Raw genomic sequence first — 24,892 nt, 5'->3', positions numbered from 1 at the left:
ACTCAACTGCTTTCCTACTCCAGAGTTCCAAAGACCTTCCATAGTCCTTCTCAAAACAACATGGTTCAGGTCTGTTGCAGCAATTTCTCACTATCTTGCTACCAATTTCTGTCCTAGTTTAGGGTTATTGTTGCTGTAATGAAGCACCATGACCGAAGCAACTTGAAGAGGAAAGGGTTTATGTGACTTCCACACTTCCACATCACTGTTCATCACACAAGGAAGTCAGGGCAAAAACGCAGACAAGAAATGGACCCCAGAGACAGAAGTTGATGCAGAGGCTGTGGAGGGGTGCTGCTTACTGACTTGCTCCTTGTGGCTTGCTCACCCTGCTTTCTAATAGAACCCAGAACCACCAGCCCAGAGATGGCACTACCCACAATGGGCTGAGCTCTCTCCCATTAATCACAATTAAGAAATACTCTACAAGCTTGTCTATAGCCTGATCTTAGGGAGGCATTTTCCTTCTCTCAGATGACCATAACTGGTGTTAAGTTGATGTAAAGCTCACTAGAAAAATTCTTAAAGTTTGTCATATGTCTATTGGCTCTGTGTTAACTTTAGAAACAGCCGTATTGAGACAAAACTTGGTGTGTGTTTAGTTTGCTCTCTTAGAGTACAATTGTGATGACAATATTTAAATGACTCTGATATTAGCATTTTAAAAATAGGAATCAATTAGTTCATTACTAGTTTTAAGATATATGATAATACGTAATCAGTCCTACAATTTGTAGAATGATTGACAAGACAAGAGTATATCGAAAGCACTAGAGACTATAACTGGAGCCATTTTAAACAGAGAACACATATTAAGTAAACTATGTATACTTAATTTCAGAGATTTTTTTGTTTATTATTTTTTCTATTTCTGATTGAAATATGGCTTAATTTTAAATTTCTAGAGTAGCAATAGTATTTATATCCTTGGGCTGCCCACCCTCTCAAAATGGTCTAAGGATCTAGGGTCCTTAATTAATTCAAAGAGACCAGCTATCTTTCCAAAGATCTCACACAGAAAAAGAAAAAGGATGGAAATTTGTTTTATTTTTAATTTTTGTGCTGGGAATTGGACTCACAGCTTCAAGCATGCTAAACACAGGCTCTCCCAGCAAGTCCCAGCAACGGAAAGCTTTACCAGCCTTCTGTTCGGCCCCATGGTTCCTGCCATCTACAGGTTACTGGTTATGACTGGACCATCCCCATTCTTTGTTGTGATCTTTATTATCCTTGTCAATCTTACTGCAGTGGTATGTCCCACATCCAGAGCACAGATCTTTCTTTTTTTTTTTTAAACATTCTCTGTAATTTATTTTGCATTATTTTATAATACAGGACCATTTCATTTTTAGATGTAAGTCACGAATTACACTCAAATAAAAGGGTAATTTTCATGTTTGTGTTCCCTTCAGATCTCTATAACATTCTTTTCTTTCTCTTATCCCTTTGGATTGAATCAACCATCCAACGCTAATGAACTCATCTTTTAAAAAAATTACTCCCCTGCATCTGCTTTCCTCCTAAAGTGCTATACGGGCTATGTTTCTCAGAGCCAGCCCAACTGTCACTAGATTCCTTCCAGACCACAGATCTTTAAGTCACACACGCGCATGGGCATGCGCGCGTGCATACACACACACACACACACACACACACACACACACACACACACACACACACACGATAGGTTTTTTTAGTCTGATAACCCTAAACCCTACTATTTGACTTACTAGCAGTGAGTCCTTGGAAAAGTAACTTCAGTGCAAGGGGCACCTCTATTCAGTTTTAAACCCAGCACTGTCCCGTGTCTTCTAGATTAGTCATATGCATTAAATGAGAAATGCATGTTAGACACCCATAAAAACACATGGCAGAAAGCACCATTTCTTTTTGTTTTTTTCCAACATAATATTTCTATTGATTATTTGGGAATTTCATAGTATGCATCCTGATTATATTCACTGGCCGGTCCTCCCAGGTCTGACCCCTCACCCTTGTGACCTCCCCATCAAAAATGAAGAAAGAGGAAGAGGAGGAAAACAAGGAGGAGGAAAACAAACAAGAAAACAGACAAGGATGTTTGACATGAAGATCAGTTCGTTTCCTGGATTGGAACTTCTCAAAAGACCTCTATGGTCCATGCTGCCCCTTAAGGCCAATTTGGTATCCAATGTCTGCTGTCCCAGGACCTGTTGAAGCCAGAGGTTCATGTAGATGTCTGTGATTTGGGATGCCACTGGAGACCATGTGGATGTCTGGGGCTTGGTGCAACCACTGGAGGCCGACAATGTTTCCAACAGTGAAACAATGACTTGACAGCCGAAGGCTGTCCCTATATGCTTATGAAGAAATCTAACTGTGGGTGTGTGGGAAGCCTGTGAGGAAAACACATAAGGAAGAGAAAAATGAAATGGTTCATGTGGTGCGATTTTCTCTGTGTGCATGGCAAGGAGAGTGGCATTCACTAAGAATTCCACTCTAGGTCTTTAACATTCTCTACCTCCCTTCTCCTGTGCTTACATCAGTAGCTCTGGCCCATGGGTTGTGGTGGAGGTAAGGATCCTCATTCTAGGATGAACCATAGAAGACTGGATGAACCCTTAAGCTGTTCTTGGGTCTTTAAGGGGATGTAACTACATTAGCATTAGCATCGTGTGGAGTGTACATTAGCCTAGGTCTTGAGGAATTAAACCCCTCCTAGTCAGGTAGACAGATAGTAAGAGAGAAATATGTGTAATTAGGTCACTGGGATCTGGAGGTTAATTCAATTCCCTGTTTTTGTTTTTGTCTTTTTAAATAGAGATGTCTCATTTGGTCCAGACCCTCAAATTCACTATGCTGTTGAAGCTGACCTTGAACTTCTGATCTTCTTTTCTCTACCTTCAAGTGCTAGAAGAGTTATACATGTACTCCACCACACTCAGTTTTGTGCAGCGTTGGGGATCGAAGGCTTCATGAATGCCAGGCGAGAACTTTCCCAACTGAGCTACTGACCCAGCTCCTGTCTTAATAAAGATAGAATAAAGCATGAATACAGAATTAGAAAATAATCCATAGGCATTGCAATAATAGTTGTTGATTTCTAGTTTGCATTTCAGAGTTTTCTTCCTCTTCCCCTCTTCTGTGACAGGGTCTTACTGTTTGGCCCAATTGGTGTTTTAATGCCCAGGTGGGTTTACCTGATGTTTACAATGCGTTTTCCTGTGTTAGAACATTTAAGTCAAAAGCGATGTGTTTCGTTCACGTTAGTTTTGGCCAAGTTGGCCAAATAATAGGCTTTGTCTCTGAAAGAATCAACAGTCATGATTTGTAGTCAATATCGATGACAATGTCTTCATACTCTAGCGCTGGTAACTGGAACTTTCTGTAGACTAGAGGCTGGACAGCTACATAGCTGGTGGGCCAGAAGTTGATATCCAGAGGAGAGATTAGAAAACTTGAGTGACAGAAGCCAGTCCTCTATTCTGTTAGAAGGTGAAACCGTCTAACCTTGAAGTTTAGCACCAAATGTATTCACCAGTACTACGTCCATTCCCCCAAAGACACTAGCTTCCCTTTGTCTGTTGTTATTTTTTTTCTTACAAGGTGTGGCACATTTTGTAGAGGATTCTCTCCAACATGCTCTGGCATGTGTGGAAAATGGAAAGGTTTTCTGAAGAAAAGAAATCACCACTCTCAAACTTGACTTGAGAAATTGGTGTCTTTTTCTGCCAACAGTATTTTTATTGATTTACTGATCACGTACATTCCCAGTCCTCCAAGGTCCATTCCCTATCCTTGTGACCCTCCCCCTTCCCCCAAAAAAAGAAAAAAAGAAAAGAAAAAATATATACCAAGTCCAATTTGTGTTGCCCATATACTCACTGGAGCGTGATCAAACTCTCAATGTCTTTCTAGCCCCTTAGTGAAAATGGAGTCCCTGCCCTGCCCCTTCCCACCCTTCTCCTATTGCCAGTAGCCAGAAGCCATTGTCATGAAGAGCTACACTTCAGCATCCCTATCATAATTTTTAAGGGTTCTCTTGAATGGATTCCTGTCCAGCGTTTCTTTTCTGGGGGTGGGAATGGGGCATTGGTATGGGGTGGGGGTGGAGATGAGGATGGGGTGACACTGGACATGGGTTAAGGCTGGATGGGGCGGGGAGGGGGCTGGGGTGGAGTGAGGCTGGGGGATAGGTTTGGGGAGAGGTTGTCACAGAAGCCTTCTGTGTCTCATTATTTTTTGTTTGTTTGTTTGTTTGCTTTTTTTTTTAAATTTGGAATCAATTTTTGAGGAAGACTTTGAAGTTGCTCTGCACAGGCAGTTCTCTAATGCCCTGGCTGAGCAGTGTGAAGGGAATATTTCCTTTCTGGAGAGAGTGAAATATAGGGTATTTCTAAGAGTCCATGAAAGTATCTATCCCAATGTTTTGTTCACATGGATTTTTTTAGTGAAAACTCACAATATTATGAAGCTTCTTGTAGATCATGTCCTATACATGACATTTTTTTCCTACCTGATATGAGAATTGTGAGTTTGTAGACAAAAATATGTGTGTGCTATTTTATATCATCTTCAAAAGACTCACTTTATTTTTATTCATGTGTGTATGAATATGTTTGTGCCTTTGTGTGTCAGTTGTATATCTGGGTTCCTGAGGAGACCAGAAGAGCATGCTGAATTCCACGGAACTAGAGTCACAAGCAGTTGTAGACTGACCAATCAATGTCGGCACTGAGAATCGAATTCTGGTCTTCTGGAAGAATAACAAGCATTCTTATTAACAGCTGAGCCATTGCTCCAACCCATTTTACACCTGAATTTTACTGCTGGTTTGAACTTTTAAACTTAATTTGTATCTTTTAATATATATATATATATATATATATATATATTGATGTCAGGTAGAAAATTTAAATAGAACAAGACTTAACAAAGACTACAGCATGCCCTGAACTGGTTTTTCATGTTGGATTCTTGTTCGTTCTTCAATTTTGTTAGCCAGACATACCAGACTTACACTAACTTTCCATGTTTTATGTGTCAGTGACTTCCTACTATGGGGATGGGGCCTACCATCTTTTCATTTAGTCTCTTCCGATTGTGTTAAAGAGAATGCCAGTCAAGATTTTTGTTAAACTGATATTTAGGCAAGACACTTTTCTATGTGTGGTTCTGGAGAGAAAGTCCCTGGCATCACGTATGCTATGCAAGCATGGGACCTTGAATCCTTATGTAAACATTTAGAAGTCCTTTAACTTTGTTTCTAGTTGTTCCACTTTTTTCTTCTGAAGCAAACCTCTGGAGTGTTTTTTGAGACTATAGAGGTGTGTAAGATATTGGTATGTATAGATTCTCCTTATAGTCTATGAGTTCTTATTAAAACACAGACTGGCATTAAAAACCCAACTCTAAAAGGGTTTTTGTAGTTAACTGTCTAGCCAGCTCACTCCCAGATCCTAAGGAACTGGATATGGGAGGCTACTAGAGCCCAGGTGTCAGAGGTCAACCTGGGCAGCACAGCAAGATTCTGTCCTCAAACCCAACCCAACCCAAACTCAAATCTATGACCTGTTCATACTTGAGACCATTAAATACGTTGTCTTGGAAGTGATGGCGATATAAGTCAAAGCTTAAGCCAGCTTAAACATTAATAAAGGAATTAGATATGGACTTCGTCTGATTCAGGTCCCACTGACTAAAGAGAGAGAAGTGAAGCATCAGTCCAGTCAGAGAGAGCGGGAATATCAAGAGTGGCTTTCTCCAGACATCCAGATTGCAGAGTGATTTCCTTTCCCTCGTTTTCAGGTTTTTCCATGTTTTCTAAAATGAATCATGTCAGGGAAGTGCTTTTTAAATGGACCTCATTCTTGTCAAACGCCAGCAGCCACGTCCGAGAACAGCAGCTTTCATGGTCAGGCAACACTGCTTTGCGTGGCCTATTATTTTACAAATTCTTGATGTCAGGTGTATTTCTTCTCCTACACTTTGTCCTTGGACACATATCTGTGGAGTTTTGACATGGGTTAGGTGCATTTGCTCTCCACTATGAATGGGTTTTCACGGAAATCACCACAGTGGCCATGCAACCTAAACGGACACAAGTGTGCTTCATTTTCAGTTTTCTTTCTCTGTGCTCAGGTGATTGCTGATGGCTTTCATTTTTTGTTGTGCACTGGCTTTTTTTGTGTGTGAATTGTTTTATGCTCACCCATGCCCTTGGTTAGTGGATTTTGACCTCACCAGATTTTGGGCAGAGATTACTCTAGGCGTGAACAGAAAGGTGTGGACCAAAATAACAAAACTGTGTAATGAGTTCGTGAAAGAGCAACTCATTTTGTCATGATTGTGACATACACTTACCTAGACGAGGCAAGAAAATGTAATGATTTAGAGGTAGAGGTTCTTAAAATTATTTTAATTGGATAGATTTACGGGAAAAGTGTGACAATCTGAGATATGAAGATCGTGTGTAGTGATAAAATCAGAGTGGCTAACATTTGTCGTTTAATTTTCTTTGTTTTGATTAACACGCAATCACATATTCCTAGGGCAGGTAAGGTATTTCAGTGAATGCGAGCCATAGGACACTGGTTGTAAGATGCTACTCTTGTCTGTTCTCCATATTATAAAGAGCCTTTTGCCCGTAGTGTTACCTCTCCTGCTTTTCTCCCAGTCAGTGGCAATCATGGCTGATATCAGCTAAGCATGTGGCATGAGTGGCTGGACCACCTACAGGTTGTATAGTGACATTTCTGTGATCACCGATGAGCATGTGCCATCTTTAGAATTTATGACTGGGAAATTATCAGAGCAAACTAGTGATGGGAGTAAACAGAAACTATGGGGAAGAAACTTTAGATCTCGTGGCTCAGAAGGTGTTGGGAGTAGCTTGGCTGTGCTGCTCGTAAACTGAAACTTGGGTCAGGAAACCTAGTCACAGAGGAAGCTGGATACACAGAGAAGAGAAACCCAACAGCAAAGTGACAATTCCAGCCCTCAGTGAGTCAAAGGTTGAGTTGTAAAGCTTTCATATGTTCTGAAAGTTGTCGTAATCCTTTTTCCCTTCTCTAACTGCATTAGATTTCTGGCCTATAGTTATTTGGGGCCATATTCTGAGGAACTTAGGGGCTTGGTAGCCAAGGGATAAACATTAACAGGTTTTGAGATGTGGGATGATTTAAGTATATTAAGTGGAGATTAATCTAGCAACAGTAGTGTGGAGGAGAGATAAGAAATTGATTTGAGGAATTATTAAGGTAATGCACATGGGAGGTGGTTAAAGCTAACTAAGGGTGTTTGGGATATGGGAAACAAGGAAGATGTTTAGTTTTGTGCCCATTGACTTTCAGATGCTGTATTCAAGACTATTTAATTCAGTTTAAATGACTTTTACTGAGTTTTTGTTATCCTGCCCCTAGCTCTTTATGGTAGATAAATGAGTAAGGTGGCCCATGCCTTTGAAGAGCTCCTACATTTGTACTTAAGAGGCAACTTTTAGACGATAGATCCATGGACCAGCAGAACCTTGAAGAAGTGAGGTATTAGAGTGGGGGCAGGGTATAGAGACAGGGGCTGAGAGTAAAGCAATGGGGACATCTTAAAGGAAGAAGAACTAGAAGTGGGGTCAGGATGCTCTCAGAAGGAATGGAGGAGGCACAAAGCCATCCATAATCTTTCTTCTTTCATACTATTTTTATTGATTATTTTGGAATCTCACATCATGAACCCTGATCACACTCACTTCCCAGTTCTATCCCCATCCTTGTAACTCTCCCCCAAAGAAGGCTAGGAAGAAAAAAAAACGAATTCAATTTGTGTTGCCCATATACTCATTGGAGCATGGTCAAACTCCTAGTGGCCAGCCCCTTAAAGAAAATTGAGTTCTTGTACATTTGCGCCCCTGCCTGAAGCCATTGACTGGGGAAAGCATCAGTATTCTGATTACATTTTTAAAGAGTTTTCTTCAATGGCTTTCTGTCTAATCTTTTACATTTTGGTGGGTAGGATAGGGGTTGTCACAGAATCCTAGTATGTCCTTCTTTCTCAACTATGACTCTGGAGTCATTGATACCATCAGAAAAGTAGCTTCCTCGACCTTTACAGTTAGCAGGAGCATGGATCATGGACTTCTGGGTGTTTCTGGTGATAGCGTGGACCATGGGCATCCACATGGACTCTGGCATCAGCAGGCACCAAGCACCTAAGCATGGGCTCAGGAGCCAGCACTCAGATCAGCAGGCCATCAGTAATAGTAAATGCTGTAGAAAGTGGGGAGAAGGTAGACAGTTTGGTGTGTAATAGGTCAGTCGTGATCCTAGGAGGAGTTCTGAGTAAGGGGCTATCAAGGAAATAGATGAAGATTATCATCACAATATGGGTATCGAAGAGGTAAATGGAGGAAACATGACAGAAATCACAGAGAGGCCAAGAGTGGTCTGGGGACTTAGCTTTGAACCCTGGTGCAGCCGAGAAGGCAGAAGAACGACCGAGGGCTCAGGAAAGACTTGAAGAAGCAGGATTCGAGGAAATAGGGGTTTGTTCTTTCTTCCTCTGCTCCACCCCAGCCCTCCCCACCTTCCCTGCCCCACTATTATTTCTCTCTGAATGAAGATCAAAGAGATAAACTTACTGGGAGAGATACTTGGACCTGGAGTCAAAGACAGAAATGAGGATAATGCACAGTACAGAGGAATTCAGAGAGGAAGAGAAAGGAAGTGAAAAAATCCCTCAGAACAGTAGAGAAGATAGAAGTAGGGTCTTGTGATTGGGGATTTTGGGCACCTAGAGGAAGAGAAAGTTTTCAAAGGCCACAGAAGGGATGGAGTAGATGTTGACGAGAGACAAAAGAGGCATTCTCAGGAGTAACCAGGAGACAAACACAGCTAGGAATACCACCGAGATGAATCAAGATATGAAAGCCCAACTTCACAGCTTCCCCTCCCCCACCCACATCAATTTACTAAGAACTGAATTCCAAAGCAGTTTCAGCACCTTTCTCCTGAGTTTGTTGTTGTTCTAACTCCTGCCTCTGCTTTCTGAATGGAGCTCGGTATGGTGATTGCTTGCAGAGTCAATTTAGGGAGCCGGTTAAATCAGAACCGTGAGCCACTCGAGGGCTCAGCGCCTGTGCAGGTTGGACAAACATCCTTGGTCGTGATTGAGCCGGTGCGTCATGAGAAGTGATTGTGGAGTGTTCTGTATCTCAGAGTGTACGTGTGGTGGGTGAGAATATTTTGTCAGATGTTTAAACAATTTCAGTTTTACATATGAATTACAGTGGAGTGTATGGTTTATATGTAATACCCGACAGTTCACTCATCCAAGAGAAAGTCATTGCTATCTTGACCATTTTGGTGTGAAACTCTAGGGCTTCCTGGGGATGGCTCAGCAGAGACCTGGCTGCTCTTCCAGAGGACCCAGGTTCAATTTCCAGCACCCACATAGCAGCTCACAACTGCATGTAACTCCAGTTCTGAAGGATCTGACACCCTCACGCAGACATAAAAGCAGAAAAAACATCTATGCACATAAAAATAAGTCACTCTGAAAAAAACGAAAGGAAGTCCACGGCTTTGCTATGGAAACCACAGGTTCAGAGGACTCGGTCATTTCTGATAACAGAATGAGAGCATTTAAAGTGTTTATAACAATGTTTAATGTATTCTCAGATCTCAAGACTTAGTTCCTTAAATTTCTGTTTCACCTTACAGATGAAGCTTTGAATTTCTGAGGACTCATTTCTCAGAAGAGTTTGGGGAATGTTGAATCCCCTCGGAGGTAGCCAGCATTAAATAATAACTGTTTTTAAAAAGTTAAATTTAAATTTCTTTTTTACTCATTCACTTTATATCCCACTCTCTGCCTCTCCTGCTCACTGCCCCTTCCACTCACCCCCTCCTGCAACTTTTCCCCCTCCCCTTCTCCTATGATTGGGTGGGGACTCCCTGGGTACCGTCCTCCCCCCCAACCCTGGCACTTCAAATCTCTGAGAGGCTAGATATTTTCTCTCCGACTTTTCAGAAGTGACCATTGGGGGCCAAATGAAATGACTGAGGCCCTGATATGCCATTTCCATGTGCATCAGAGTAGATACAGAACAGACAGCTGCAGCAGGAAGCTGTGTGACGATATTATTTCTTCTGATTGCAAGAGCCTCCAGATTACGATTATTTTTTTTTAAATTTTCATTAGTTCTTTGGGATTTTCACACAGTGTATTTTGATCATCTCATCTCCTTCCTGAAGTTTCTCCCAGATCCACGCTCACTTTCTCTACCAGAGTGACTTTGACGCCTCTACTTTTTGTTTCTAAAACCCATCAAGTCCAATTTGTGCATCCCGTATGTTCTTGGGTATGTGGTCCCTCACTGGAGGGCGCTTTTCCTCCCAGAGATCACACCCTAAAGAAAACTTGTTCTTCCTCTCTAGGCAGTTGTGGGCTGCCAGCAGTCCCTAAGCTAGAGGTGGGACTTTGTGGCCAACGTCCCTAGCCATACTGGGCTGTTGTCCGGCTTCAGCTTGCACAGGTCTTGTGCAGGCTGTCATAACCACTGTGAGTTCCTGTGTGCAACTGCCCTGTTGCGGCCATATTTTTGCTCGCTTGCTTTTCAACTTTTGGTTGCTGGAACTAAAGAGAATGAGACTCCAGAAAAAAAGAAGAAAGTCTTAGACATTTTGTGTTTTCAAAGCACACTGTGCTCACTGGTTATTTCTCGTCCTGCTGGGACAGCAGATGGGCATGTCATCCATGATGTCCATGGGCTTCAGCATGAGGCGGGGTCAGAGACTGTCCTGGTTGTTCGCCCAGGAGGTGAAAAGGAATGAGTCAGAGTTTCTGGTTGAGTTCCAGGGAGGCCTCAGGAGAGCCCTTCTCACTGAGCTGATGCTGAAACCTTTAATGTTTTTCTGAACTAGCAGACCTTCTCCTGAGAGTAGATTCAATGCTAATGATACCCATCTCTCCCTCTCCCTTCCCCTCTCCCTCTCCCTTCCCCTCTCCCTCTCCATCCTCCTCCTCCTCCTCCTCTCTCTCTCTCTCTCTCTCTCTCTCTCTCTCTCTCTCTCTCTCTGTGTGTGTGAGTGTCTGTGTATGTGTGAGTGTGTGTGAATGTGTCTGTGTGTGAATGTGTGTGTGTGTGTATGTGTGTGTGTGTGTGTGTGTGTGTGATACACACGCACATGTGCTTTTATTCACTGCTGCTGCCTTTCCTGATTTATAATTGCACAGAGAGCAGTGCATTTCCTACCTCCCTTATCTCTTACATCTCAGTTTAGGAAGAGGTAGTTTATACTTCAGAGGTATTTCTAGTTAAGGAGTGTCTCTTCTGCCACGAGGCATCGGGCTTCTCTGTGTATATTTTGGCTTACCTAAGTTCTATGATCCACCTAAAATTCTAGTAATTGCCCACGGACGTCCTTATTTGTATGCCTTCCTCATGTTGCACTTGACAAACAAGAGTGGCTACCTTTCAACTCTATGCTCAAGTTAAGTTAGCTCTCTCCAACTTTGTGCAGAGCCCTTGTCATTCATTTCGTATTTTTAGCATAAACATTTGCTTGTTCCCCACTGGTAAGTCTGAACCAAGGTTTCCAAACAATATCCTCACATACAGGAGAGAATTCTCAATGGAAAGGCAGAAGGTCTGCCTTGGATCAAATGTCTGTCACCAGAATAACAAGCATTGGTACTGAGGCTTGATGCTTCTGCTGCCCCAGACTCTAGGCTGTTCCTTCTCATGAACTCAACATCAGGGTGGTTTATCAACTCTTGTACTGGTTCTCTTGATTTTCTTGTAAGAAGAAGCATGCTTTTAGAAATCATTTTTGGAAAGACATCTGGTACTTCAGCATGGTCGCTGTATGTGGCCCCCTGACTGGCCATAAGTACCACAGGGAAAAGCCATGGGCACTGAAGCCAATGACATCTGGCACTGTGCTTTGGATCTAGACTGCTTTCTTATCATGCACTCTGGCTTAAAATGTCTCTTCAAAAGGCTCATACATCTTGGTCTCCAAAGCAATGTTTGGACATTGGGCTTTTGAGAAATGATTGGATCATGGCCTGTGGGTGGGATCCCTGACCTGTTAATACCTAAATGGATTCACAATCCGATGTTGTTGTTTTTTGCGGGGAGGGGGCTGTCCTCTTTGGAGGAAGTAGATCACGTGAGGGGTGTTTTCGAAGGGTTTGTCTTGTCTTAGCCCCTTCTTGATCTCTTGGTCTTTCTTTGTGCTTCCTGGTCACCACAGGGCAGGGCAAGCCACTCTTTTCTTTTACATTCTCATGCTCTAATGTTCTTCCTCACTGTGACCCAAGAACAATGAAGCCATCTGACAGTGGACTGAAACCACTGAAGCCAGGAGCCAACATAAATCTTCCCGTTCTTAAATTGCTTTCAGAGGCATTTTGTCACAGTGGTAAAAGACTGCTAACACACCATGTAACCTCGCTATATAGAGACTGCTGTGAGTTTTACTCTTAGGGGCAGATGGCATGTACTCCATGGTACTGCACAAATGACACCTATTCCCATTGTTTTCCTGAATGTGGCATTTAAGGGTTTATAGCACCCTTCTTGGAATACTTTGAAGAGTTTGACTATATTCTGAGTCTGTTTGGCAACCTCTTCCAACAACTAGCTTCTTGAAAGAGAATGCATGGACCGAGGAAGCATGGTTTACTTGGGTGACCTGATATATGTCTCTGGTTTGTATACTTTTCACAAGTTTCCTGCAGTATCTCTAGGTCAAATGAAACAAACAAAAACAAACAAACAAAAAACAAAAAAAAAACAAAAGCAAAAACAAAAACACCCAGTGCACTATTCGAGAACCCAAGAGCACAACTCATTTGACTCTTAAAGATTGTCAAGTCCAAGTTTATCATGCCAATAAGAGGATCTTTCTGTCCACACCCAAGGGTTGTAACATCACTCTGCCTATCACTCCAGCCTTTCTATCTGCTGTAGAGTTTCTTGCCACATGTCACCATTCTCCCAGCATTCAGTACCTTCAGAGCAGTGGCTTGCAGCTCTCCATTTCCGAGTTCATTACAGCTTCCTTTCATGAACTAGGCACAGTGCAGTCCATTCATAGGACCTTCAAGACATTTTCTGTCTACTCAGGTACTAGTAGAGGTTCTTTGTCTAGCACATGGCTGCCAAGGAGAACTTCTGCATAAGAGTCCTTTGCTCTTCCCATACCTACTACCCATCTGAGCTGAAACTCATGATTCTGTAATGTACGTACTCTGTTAACCATAATTGCCCCATGATATGCAAAACACCCATTGTGTGTGTATAAGTTCTTAGCTCTTCATGTATATTTGTATTTACCATGTAATAAATTACCCCTTTGTAAGCTTCTAGCTTAGTTTCTTCAATTTATGCCCTCAATCCTTTTATCATGGTTTAATTGTTTTTGCTATTTTTAAGTATGTGGGTGTTTTGCCTGCAAATATGTCTGCGTACCACATGTGTGCCTGGTGTCTGTGGAGGCCAGATGAGGGCACTGGATTTCCTGGATCTGGGGTCGCAGACATGGGTGCTGGGAATCAAACCTAGATCCTCTGGGAGAGCAGCCAGAGCAGCTCTTAACTTATGAGCTATCTCTTCAGCTTCTCAGCATATTTAAAAAAAAAAAAACATGAAAACTGCAAATATCCCTTCTCACCAACTCACAACTTTAAAATGTTCAGAACCCCATCATCACTGGTTAGCATGCCGCTCTTATGAATTCCCCTCCACCAGCAGATCTCACCACTCCTGGGTCTTTTCTCCCTGCCATTTTGCAGAGAGCTCATTGGCATCTCCTGCTTTTTCAGACTTCATGGTCTTCCCTAGCTCCTCAGCTTGCCCCGTTACCTTGATGAACTCGAAAGACTTGTCTTAGGGAAGAAGAGATTCGTTCGTTTTCTTTCTGCCTCCATGAATCTTTAATTACTTATATAATAAATGTTTATTGGAGATATGGAATGTAATAGAAACATTATATTAAAAGTTAAATAGTAAACCTTTTCTGGCTTCAGCCTGTGAATACTTTTATTTCGATAAAGCTTTCACCTATCCACGTTGAGTGAGGCGAGGTAAATAACTAAGTTTTAGCCAAAGAATGGCCCGATTCAGCTATTTTTGCATTTCTCTGCCTCAAACAATGCGTATTGGGTCAAATTATGACTTATTCCCCCCTCTACATTTTGACCTCTTTTGCCTTCACCCATGTGAATCATTTGGGGACGCGGGTCGTATCATTCATAAGGAATCTCTGTTACTTGTCTGCTTCATCATATTCATTCACGTTTCTTCCGCCCTCGTGAACAATATTCCTCTCAGCAGTTCTGCTGACTGGCTTGACTGCGAGCCACTGTGCTCCCGCAGACTCTGCACCTGGACTCGGCTGATGACTGAGAGGGTCAGATGTTATCACGTGTGCTTCTGAATTGGGTTCAGGGAAACTATGTTGTGTTTTTCTCTTGGGAGGGCAGTAATAGTAGCCCCTTCTACCATTTCCTGACCACATGCTTGCAGATTGTGTGAAAGAATAAGGCAGACCTGAAGAAAAAAATTAACGAGGAATCAGGAAGTCAGAGTGGGATTTAGCTTCCTGGTTGTGAAGTTGCTTAAGCTCAATGCTCTGCCTTGAGGTCTGACTGCAATCCCGTTCTTCCTGTGGCCCTCGAACCAATATATCCTCCCCTTTGTGTAATACAGTTCCCCCTGGTTTCTGGTTTCTTGCAAAACAAAGAATCCCAGGTAATCTAGTCTTCTTATCTCTTCCTCTGTTTAACCAGCTCTGTGGTTTTTGTCACTATTATTTTACACATCTCCTTATGATATTGTTGATGTGTGATGTTTGATGATGTGATGTTGTAGACTGTGCCCAAAGTGAGTTATATTAGGAAATCAGAGAGCACCAGTGGGATGATTCCAGAATACCAAGAAGATTAGTTAGGAGGATTAATTCACATAGACAGACCAGTCAAGATTTGTTTTTGGAAGATAGGCAATCTGGGAGATGGCGAGATGGTTCAATGGGGAAGAGTGATCGCTGCTCCATTAAAGGAGTGGCATTTGCGCTACAAGGCCCCACATCAGGCTGCACACAGCTGCCTGCAACAACAGCTCCAGGGGATCTGCTGCCCTCTTCTGGCCTTCAATGGTCACAGGCACACAGACACGGACACACACACAGATACAAACACGCACACAGAAAGATACAGACACAGATACATGCATGAACAGACACACAAATGCACACATACAGAAAGAGACAACAGACAGACAGACAGACAGAATTGGAATTAAATCTCTGAAATTTTGAGAGCCCAGAACAACTAAAATAAAATGGAGGGACCTTAGAAATTTATAAGCATGTATTTATAGGTATGTCTAGTTTTATAGAATGTTTATGTAGAACATAGAATTTAATAGACAAGAGTTCAACATCTATACATATCTAGTTCATATATTCTGTAAAGGTTCAGAGATTTAACTTGTTTTTGTAAAAAAAATAATGGAAACTTGGGGCTTGAGTTTCTTTAACAGGCCATTAAATTTCTATTAATCTATGTGCTAATATGATAACTAATAAATGTGACTTGAGGCAGCCAGTATATATATATATATATATATATATATATATATATATATATATATATATATAGCTTTGTGGACTTTAAAGACTTCTTTTAATTTAATTCTTATTAACATATGACAACAGAACAATCTAATAAAAATGGATAGAAGATTTGAAAGGTATTTCATAGAGGAAAACATATAAATGGTCAATAATAAGGACATTAAAATATACTCAAGAACAATAATTATCCGAGAAATGTAATTTAGAACCATAACCAGGGATGGAGAGACAGCTTATTGATTAAAAACATGCACTGCTCTTGCAGAGAACCTCAGTTCTCAACACTCACGCAGCTCCAAATCACATGTAACTCCAGCTCCTGGAGAGCCAGGGTCCTCTCCTGGCCTTCACAGTTACCTGAAGTCATGCGTACACACACACACACATACACACACAAATCTAAAAATTGCAAAAACAAAGTAAAAAAAAAACAGTGAATAATATCTATAATTAACAGAATGGGAAAATAAAAGGTCTGGTCTCATCTGATGTTGGTCACAATGGGGTGCAGTCAGAACGCTTATTTATTAATGAAGGCTGTCTAAAACAGATTAACCCCATTGGAAAGTTCTTTGATAGCGAAACATGGGGCCTTAATTATTATCCGACGATGGTACTGAACTCCATTTTTGTATTTTCCCAAGAGAAGCGAAATATAATCCACAAAGCCCTTGCTCAAGGGTGTTCATTACAGCTCAACTCATAATAAATAAAGGCGGGAAGCAGCCTGGCTGGCCATCTACAGATGAATGGGTGAGGAAACGATGATAAAGAAGATGTGTTCAAAGCTGTTCCGCAATAATGATAACAAATCACTCACGGATGCAGAAGCATGCAAAAGGGAAATCTCAGACAGAAGACATATTCCCAGCGGGGAAAAAAGTAGGTAAAGTCAGTATTTTATAGTTCCATTTTTATAAAGTTCCTAGAGCAAGAAAAAGTTATCTATGATGACAAAATTAAAAAAAAAAAGAGTGATTATCTCTGGGGGAGTGTGGGTTGGGAGACGGTGGAAAGGAACACAAGGGAACTTTTCTACGTGATAGGAATATTATATAACTTGATAAGGATTGGAGTCATCAGACAGGCCCTTGTTAAGCTCTTCAGCGTTGCACTGGGGACTTTGGATGTCACTAAACAGGTATTTTTGTCTCAAGGAGGAGCTGCAAATAAATGCTAAACTCCAGTTAACGATGTGCACGGCAGAACACAAGGCTGGAAAAGGCTCTGGTACTGCAGGTTACTTTATAAAGCGTTAAGAGTAGGGTGGGCTGACAAGGAGAGCTGTCAACAGATGGTTAGGTGTGAGAAGGTCAGTGAAGAACATGCTAGGGTTTGGATGCAGCTCGTGGCAGTCGGGATCTCCCCCTATGCTTCCTCAACTTGGTTGTGTCTTTGAAATTTCACCCAGTGAAACATTGGAAGAAGGAGCATCAAGAAAAAATATCCAATAAATTCATTAATTTGACCTGACTTGCTGAATGCTTCTCACCAACCAACTGAACTATAATTTTATGGCCAACTCGTAGTAAATGACAAACAATATATTGGCCCCAGAGAGTGCTGATTTCAAGTAGTGATAGCCCAGATAACTTTCACATTAAAATGTGTGTGGGGGGGGGGGACATGGTGTCGCTGGACAGTATGGTAACACAGACCGTTCTCCTGGTCTGTCAGTCAGTGCAGCAGATTGAGAGCCATCAACAGCTCCCAATCAGCCACAAACTTGTCTGGTGTCAAGGGATGATGATAAAGGCAAGTACAGATGAGCCATGATGGTGTAGAAGTAGAGAAAGAGCCATGATGTATTAGCGTAGACGTGGAAGAGGCTGATTTCCTGTCGTGGGTATCTCAGGTCAAGGAGGTGAATGATGAATCTCGGCCATCCAATAGGACTTGCTGGAACTTCTTCAAGCAGAAGGTGGTGAGGCTGTGGAGATGGCCCAGGCAGCAAAGAGTCAGTCATATGAGTATGAAGACCTATGTTCAGTACTTCGGTATCCATGTCAAAAGCTGGTGGCACACACGTGTCACAGTGATAGTGGGAGGCGGGAGACAGAAGGATCCCTGAACCTAATTGGACAGCTAACCTAGTCAGATTGACAAGCTTCAGGTCCAGTAAGAGACTGTATCTCAAAATATAAGGTAGAGAGTCTGGACATGGTCATTCGTGCCTTTGATCCCAACACTGTCGGTAGAGGTGAGTGGATCTCTGTGAGTTCAAATCCTGCCTGTTTAGTAGAGGGAGTTCCAGACCTGCCAGAGCTACATAGGAAGAGAAATTTAAAAAATAGAAAATAAAAATGACTGGTGCTGACTCTCATCCTCCACACCTGCACATATATGCACACATATATATATATATATATATATATATATATATATATATGCTCACTTGCATGTGTATAGGCACATACCACACTGACAAGGACACACACGCGCACACACACACACACACACACACACACACACACACACACACACACACCTCGTGAGGTGGTGAAGAGAGCAGGTGTGGAAGCCCATGGTGGTTCCTCTTTGTCCTACAGCTAACTTTCTGTATGTCTCTAGGTGAATTAAGAAATCTCTCAACTCACTTTATTCATCCATAAAAATGAACATCACCTCAGGATTTATTTTACAGAGCTATGAGACCAAAGTCTCATATCTTAAATACTAAATGTGTGCATTGCTAATACCTGTAGTGTGGCTCCTCTACACTTAGCAAAGGGTTAATTAATGTAACCATCATCACCGTTTTTAATGAATAGCATCACGTACATCATCGAGTACAGGAGGAAGGACTTGACATCTCTCCTAACAATGTGGTTAAGGAATTATGGCCACAGACATGCCATCAATTCAGGGTCTTGGAAAGGAATGAAACTCAAATTTCCAATGTACTGTGCCGTACTTTATGAAGAGGCCTTTTCCAGGCAGGCATCCTGCTTTCCTGTTGAACAGGGTCAGCCTGGTACAGTAGTCTTCCTCATGAAAGTTGGGTGGGCCTCCTTTAGATGGGAGGCAGGTTCTAATCCAGGTGTAGACCCTTTACTCAGATCATGATTTTGTAGAAAACACCATGTTGTGATTCTCTAGCATTCTGGTTCTCTTTTTACATCAGCTTCTCAGAGAGAAGCAGGGCCAAACCCCTCAGGCATTTGCTCTTTCTTCCTACTTGGCCTCAGCCCCAGCAGCTCCTGCTAGAGAGCTGGGATTCTCAAGGTGTTGTCTAAAGAAACAGGGGTAAGGTAAGGTTTCCTGCAGTGCTAGTGGTGGTTATGATATGCGGTAGCCAATGGTGGTGCAGAGCCCCAGGGCTTCACTTAGTGGTAGAGCCTGCTGTGTCATGTAAGGTTCAGAAGTGATGCCTCAAAATTCAGCAGGGAGGGCCCAACATCTGAGGTACTCCTGATGTGGGGACTTGTCAGGACCTCTGGTCACCTTTCTTGACTTCTGTTTGCATTTTCAGCCCATTTCTTTAGTGGCGGTGTTGCTTCTGTGAGTTACCTTAGGTTTTCATCGAAATTATCTTTCACTGAAACTAGTCAGGGTTGGGCTTGCCTTGATTGACACCTGGGAGTTTTTCCGGTGCACTGATTTTCTGAGGTCCACTGATCCTGTTCTATCCCAGCCACAGAGACATCCTCTGCGTTTCTACAAATGCACTGACAGTAGCGAATTCCCTCCGTTGTTCCTTGAGCAGTCTTTGAAGTTTCAGTTTTAAAAGTCTAGGCCTCGCATACCCAGCTGCAATTGACTGCCTTTTTTTTTTAAATCGGAAACTTGATATGTTAGGTATCTCTATCATTTACTTTGTGCTAACGAGGTCATGGTTTGAGGATACAAAGTTAACCAGGTGATGGTTTGGCTTCAAAAATACAAAGTTAAATAGAACACGGTACCTCTTGTGCATAACAGTTGTCATTTGGTACCTATCAGGGATTGGCTCCAGGACTCCACGTCCCAAATTTATGAATCTCAAGTCCATTGTGTCCCGTAAGAACATTTGCCTACACAATGGGCTCACCCTCTTATAAAATCTAAACCAAATCTAAATTTGTCAGACTATGCAATGTAAATTCTATGTAACGTTTATGGATTTTTCAGTTCAGACACAAATTTTAGAACAATTTTAATTAATTAATTTTTTTTATTGAACTCGCTAATGTGGAGGACTGATGTACTTAGAACTATAGCCACCTGATAGCGAACCTGACACAGGAATTAGTCATTGTTTCTTTCTACATAGTGAGATGCAGTCAGACGATCCAGTCACTTAGTGTTCAGCCTCAGGGAAGAAGCATTTCACCAGCGGCTAGCACTGAGGTGGGGAAAGTGGAGTCATAGAGAGACCTTCTCTCTTCCCTTACCTGCATGCTCGACAACCTCCCTTTTACCTTTTTCCTTTCCCCTCTAAGTTGCAAATACCAGAAAACCATGTTTAGTTAGCTCTGTGAGCCAGGTCTAGCAGGGCCACATAGCAATTCTGTCCATAGTTTCTTGAGGAACCTCCATACTGATTTTCATGGTAGCTGGATTACTTTACGTATCCTTCAAGACTATAAAGACCCCTTTTCTCACAGATTCTCACCAGTATTGGTTGCTGTTTATTGTCTTGATGACAGCCGCGCTGACTGGGTGAGGCGGAACCCTCATGCAATTTCCCTTTGCATTTTCTGGACAGCTCAAGATGGTGAACATTTCTCATATACTGCCATTCACTCTTCTTTATTTGAGAACATATTTGGCAGTTCTAGCCAGCATTGGAGAGTGGAGCTACTTGTATGCCCTTGACTGAAGATAGCTCCTCTCCTCTGTTTGGGAAAAGGTAGCTTTGAGGAGGGAGGTAGATGCATGTGGAGCAGAGGGAGGAAGGGAATGCTAGCCTAGCCAGCAATGCCAGCTGAAACAACCTTAGTGACCCACAGGATGACAGATGTCACACTCTGATCATCCTTATATCCAGTCTTTGAAAGTGTTTGTTCTATTCATCTGCCTATCCATTGATCCTTGTCTGTTCTTTGTGTTTTTTATGTTTGTTTTGCTTTTTTAGTTTTCTGTGTATTCTGGATATCAGTCCTTCGTTGGATGCTATTTTAGTTAGGGTCTTACTGCCGTGAACAGACACCATGACCAAGGCAACTCTTATAAGGACAACATTTAATTGGGACTGGCTTAGAGGTTCAGAGGTTCAGTCCATTATCATTAAGGCGGGAACATGGCAGCATCCAGGCAGGCCTGGTGCAGGAGGAGCTGAGAGTTCTACATCTTCACCTGAGGGCTGCTAGGAGAAGACTGGCTTCCAGGCAGCCAGGATGAGGGTCTTCAACCCATAGTGACACACCTATTCCAACAAGGCCACACCTCCTAATAGTGCCACTCCCTGGGCTGAGCATATACAAACTATCACAGATACACAGCTGGGAAAGAGTTTTCTCCTGTCCAATAGGTTGTTTTTGTACTTCTTTAAGTGTTCTGTTTGTTGGGTATGGATTTCGTAATTTGATGCGTTCCTATTAGTCAGCTCCCACTGCTATTTCTGAACAACTTCAATCCTGTTCAGCAAAGCATTTGCTTATGCCTGTCTCTGAATGCTCACCCTGTGCTCATGAGGCCCAGGGGTCTTATGGGGAGGTGTTGGTCCATCTGGGTTGAGTTTTGTACAGGGTGTGAGAGAAACTGATCTACTTTCAGTTTCCTATATATTAAATCTAATTTCCCCAGCACCACTGTAAACGAAGCTCTGTTTTCTTCAGGGGATTTGTGTAGCAAAATGGTAGTCTTTTTCACAGACAGGACTGGAATGGGAGAAGTCTCTCTCTCCCTCTCCCTCCCTCTCTCTCTCTCTCTCTCTCTCTTTTCCCTCCCTCCCTTACTCCTCCCTCCCTTCCTTCTTTCTTTCTTTCTTTCTTTCTTTCTTTCTTTCTTTCTTTCTTTCTTTCTTTCTTTCTTTTTCTTTTTTTGAGACAGCATTTTTCTGTGTAGCCCTGGCTGTCCTGGAACCCACTCTGTAGACCAGGCTAGCCTCAAACTCAGAGAGATCTGCCTGCCTCAGTGTGCCAGCACTACCAAGCTGGAACACCAGAAGTTTTATTAACTTCTTATATTAACACAACTTCCAAGAAAGTTCTTGCTATTCTAGGTTCCTTCCATGCTCCCTCTGACTACGTTAGCTCTCCTCTGTTTTGCCTTTCCTTGTCCAGTTCTTGTAAGTTATTACTAAAGTAAGTAGGCAGAGATGAGTTTCCCCCTCGAGTGGAATTTGGCAGTGTTTCCTGCCCACCTTCGGCAGTATTTTAATTGGGATTTGGGCTGAGGTATTCTACACTAACAGTGACAAGGCATTTTTCTGTCCTTTCCCTCGCACTGAAGTGGCCTCATAATACAGGTCTGAGCACAGTTTCCTCTTAGTGGCACAGATATGTATATTACACACATTACTCACCCTTTACCGGGTTCCTGCCCACTCGTGGGCATTTACTGCTTGACACGGAAGTAGGCTTCAAAACTTACTAAAAATACTCACAAAGTTTCATGAGTCTTCCCTGGGTTATCCCCACCCCCACCCACCACGTGATGACCAAGAAAAATGATTTAATGAACTCAACGTGTTATCTGATGGTTTTTCCCTGAGCGTACTTGTTTTAGACCTGAATTATTAAATCGTTATGCAGATTCTTCAGCCGGTTTTGTGCTTTTAAAAAATGTGTCATAAAAAGTATTTTTATTACCTTTGGAGTCTTTTTCAAAGTTTCCTCCAGTGTTATTTGGTCAAGGTTTCGGTTTACAGCCAACCTGCTTCATTCTGCCAGTTTGTGTATTCTCCTTATATGGGCTAATTTTCTATCACTAAAACCTGATTTGTATCCCTAGAGTTATCATTTTGGCCATCACTCACACAGGATGGGTTTTGTTTGTTTGTTCCTGGAAGAGTTTTAGTTGATTTCGGAGTGGATACTCTCATCCCACCCAGTCCTTTGTACAACTGTGTTTTTGAGTCTGTAGCTTCTGATCGGGTGTTGAAAGCAGTCCCCCCTCCCCCCTCAGCAGCTGGTATTTTATTTTACTATCCATTTACATCTAGCCCCACCCCAACACATTTGCTTATGTTAAAACCAATGGCCGGCCCCCATGACACCAAATAAGGGATGGTAGACTGAAGTTGCAGTGTGATCTGCGGCTACAAAATCATTCTGTGGCTTACGTTAAATCATCCCAATGCTTAGAGCACCCAATCTCCTTGTCTGCAAAATTAGGAGAGATCACTTACCTAACAAGTGTTTTTAAGGTAGTGTCATGTGATAGGCACTGTGCCACACTTGGAAATGTGTGGTCCAGCTTTAAATCACAGACACTAAGACCCTCTATATGTATATACCTATGTAGTATGTATGTATGTATATATATATGTATGTATGTCACAGCGCTGTACATATAATAATCTGTCCACTTACTTTCATTGATCTTTTGAGAAGAATAGAAAAAAAATCTCACAGTATAACTGAAGTTTGTTTCTGTGTTTGGGGGCTTCCTTTGACTTCTATCAAACACTTTTATATTAGTCAGTGTTCTCTAGAGTCACAGCAATTACTCAATGTCTCTCTACATATTAAGGGAATTTATTGGAGTGACTTACAGTCCAACTAACCCAACAGTGGGCAGCTGTGAATGGGAAGTCCAAGAGTCTAGTAGTTGTACAGTGCCACGAGGCTAGGTGTTTCCGCTGGTCTTCTGTACAAGCTGGAATCCTGAAGAAGCAGGCTCTGGTACATGTGCTGGTAGTGAGTGTAAGCAGGCAAAGAAGAGTGAGCCTTCCTTCTTCCAATGTCCTTATATAGGCCTTCAGCAGAAGGTATGGCCCAGATTGAAGGTGTGTGTATCACTGCACCTGAATTTGCTCTGTCCCAGGCTGGCCTTGAACTCAAAGATCTGCTTGCCTCTGTCTCTCCTGGGATTAAAGGTATATACTACCTTGCCTGGACCTAAGCTTTTCATGGCCACTATACCTCAAGATTTATATGAAAAGCATATGTCTTCCCATGTCAAGATCCAGGTCAGAAGCCTGTGTCTTCCAGGCTCACAGGTGTGCCCTCCATGTCTGGATTGTAGTTCATTCCAGATGTAGTCAAGCTGACAACCAGGAATAGCCAGCACACACTTCTAATTTGCTTTAATGAGAGTTCCATTAGACACTCTGTGTAGAAAGGATTCAGGCCCAAAAGCTGCATCCCATTTGAAAGCTTGTCTTTCAACACCTTTGGAAATACACTTTGGATCTCAGTTTTTAAAACATTTTTTTTTTAAAGAGAAGAATTAAAACAGCAGTTGCCACTGATCTTCATTTAGATCTAGGAGTCAGCATTGAAACATTAGTTTCTGAATTATAAAACTATATATGGACTGTGGCTATGGCTCAGCCAGTGAAGTGCTTTTAGCGCCAAGCCTGAGGAACCGAACCCCTTATCCACATAAAAGTCTAGGTTTGGTGGCACAGGCCCGTATTCTCCATGCTGGAGAGGCAGAGATTGGAGGATCCCAGGAACTTGCTGGCGGATCACTTCAATCTAGGCTCTGTGAGAGACTGTGCGTCCAAAAGTGAGACAAAGAGACATATCCAGAACTTATGTGTCCATGGTTTATTAGTGTTTCCAGAATCCCTAAAATATCTAATCCACACATGCTGCTTCTGTTCCTTTGCATTTCATTTCCGTTAAAGTGGGACCTTTGTGGAGATCCTATAGGGCAGGGAGTAAGAGAAAGTTGGAATTACACTGGGGTCATTTTGGATCTAATACAGATGGGAGTCAACCAGAAGGACTGTTTATAACTGGTAATGGCTATCAAGGAATATAAAATAGAGGGAATGACGTAGCTAACATGGCAGAGAGTAACCACGGAGCTAGTAGGAAATTCAGAGGACATCCTGCATGAAAATCGACTCCTAACAAGGTTTTGCTTGATTTTAGGAGAAGTAATAAAATAGTAAATGTTAATTTTTGTCTGTTTCTCAGACTCTTACCAGGGATAATAGGTTTTGTTTCAATTCCTAACGATCACACTTGCCTTTCTTTTCTGTTCATGAATATTCACATTAAGATTTCTTACCGCCCTGCCTCTAATTGTACTTGTCTCTTTAGATCAATCTTCTAAAGATTCAAGAACAATAAGCAGTCGCTGGAAGGAAGTGGGTTCTGGTCTGCGGCACAGGCACATTGACACACGTGCAAAGAGGTGGAGGTGGGGCCCAAAGGAAACGGCAGAACCTGGTGAGA

The 24,892-nt window shown here is 42.2% G+C and overlaps 1 long non-coding RNA gene across 1 annotated transcript in view; it reads left to right on the top strand.

The window, feature by feature from the left end:
- The window catches only part of LOC134478966 (uncharacterized), a 62,562-nt gene extending 59,515 nt beyond the window's left edge, over positions 1-3,047 (top strand). Inside the window, exon 2 of the long non-coding RNA XR_010051797.1 lies at positions 2,801-3,047. This is a non-coding gene — a long non-coding RNA (uncharacterized LOC134478966). The remainder of the gene's footprint in view (positions 1-2,800) is intronic.
- Positions 3,048-24,892: the final 21,845 nt, after the last annotated feature.

The sequence above is a fragment of the Rattus norvegicus genome, chromosome 5, assembly GCF_036323735.1.
Source record: "Rattus norvegicus strain BN/NHsdMcwi chromosome 5, GRCr8, whole genome shotgun sequence".
In the NCBI taxonomy this organism is placed as follows: domain Eukaryota; kingdom Metazoa; phylum Chordata; class Mammalia; order Rodentia; family Muridae; genus Rattus; species Rattus norvegicus.
This window is presented reverse-complemented; position numbering and strand designations above follow the sequence as displayed.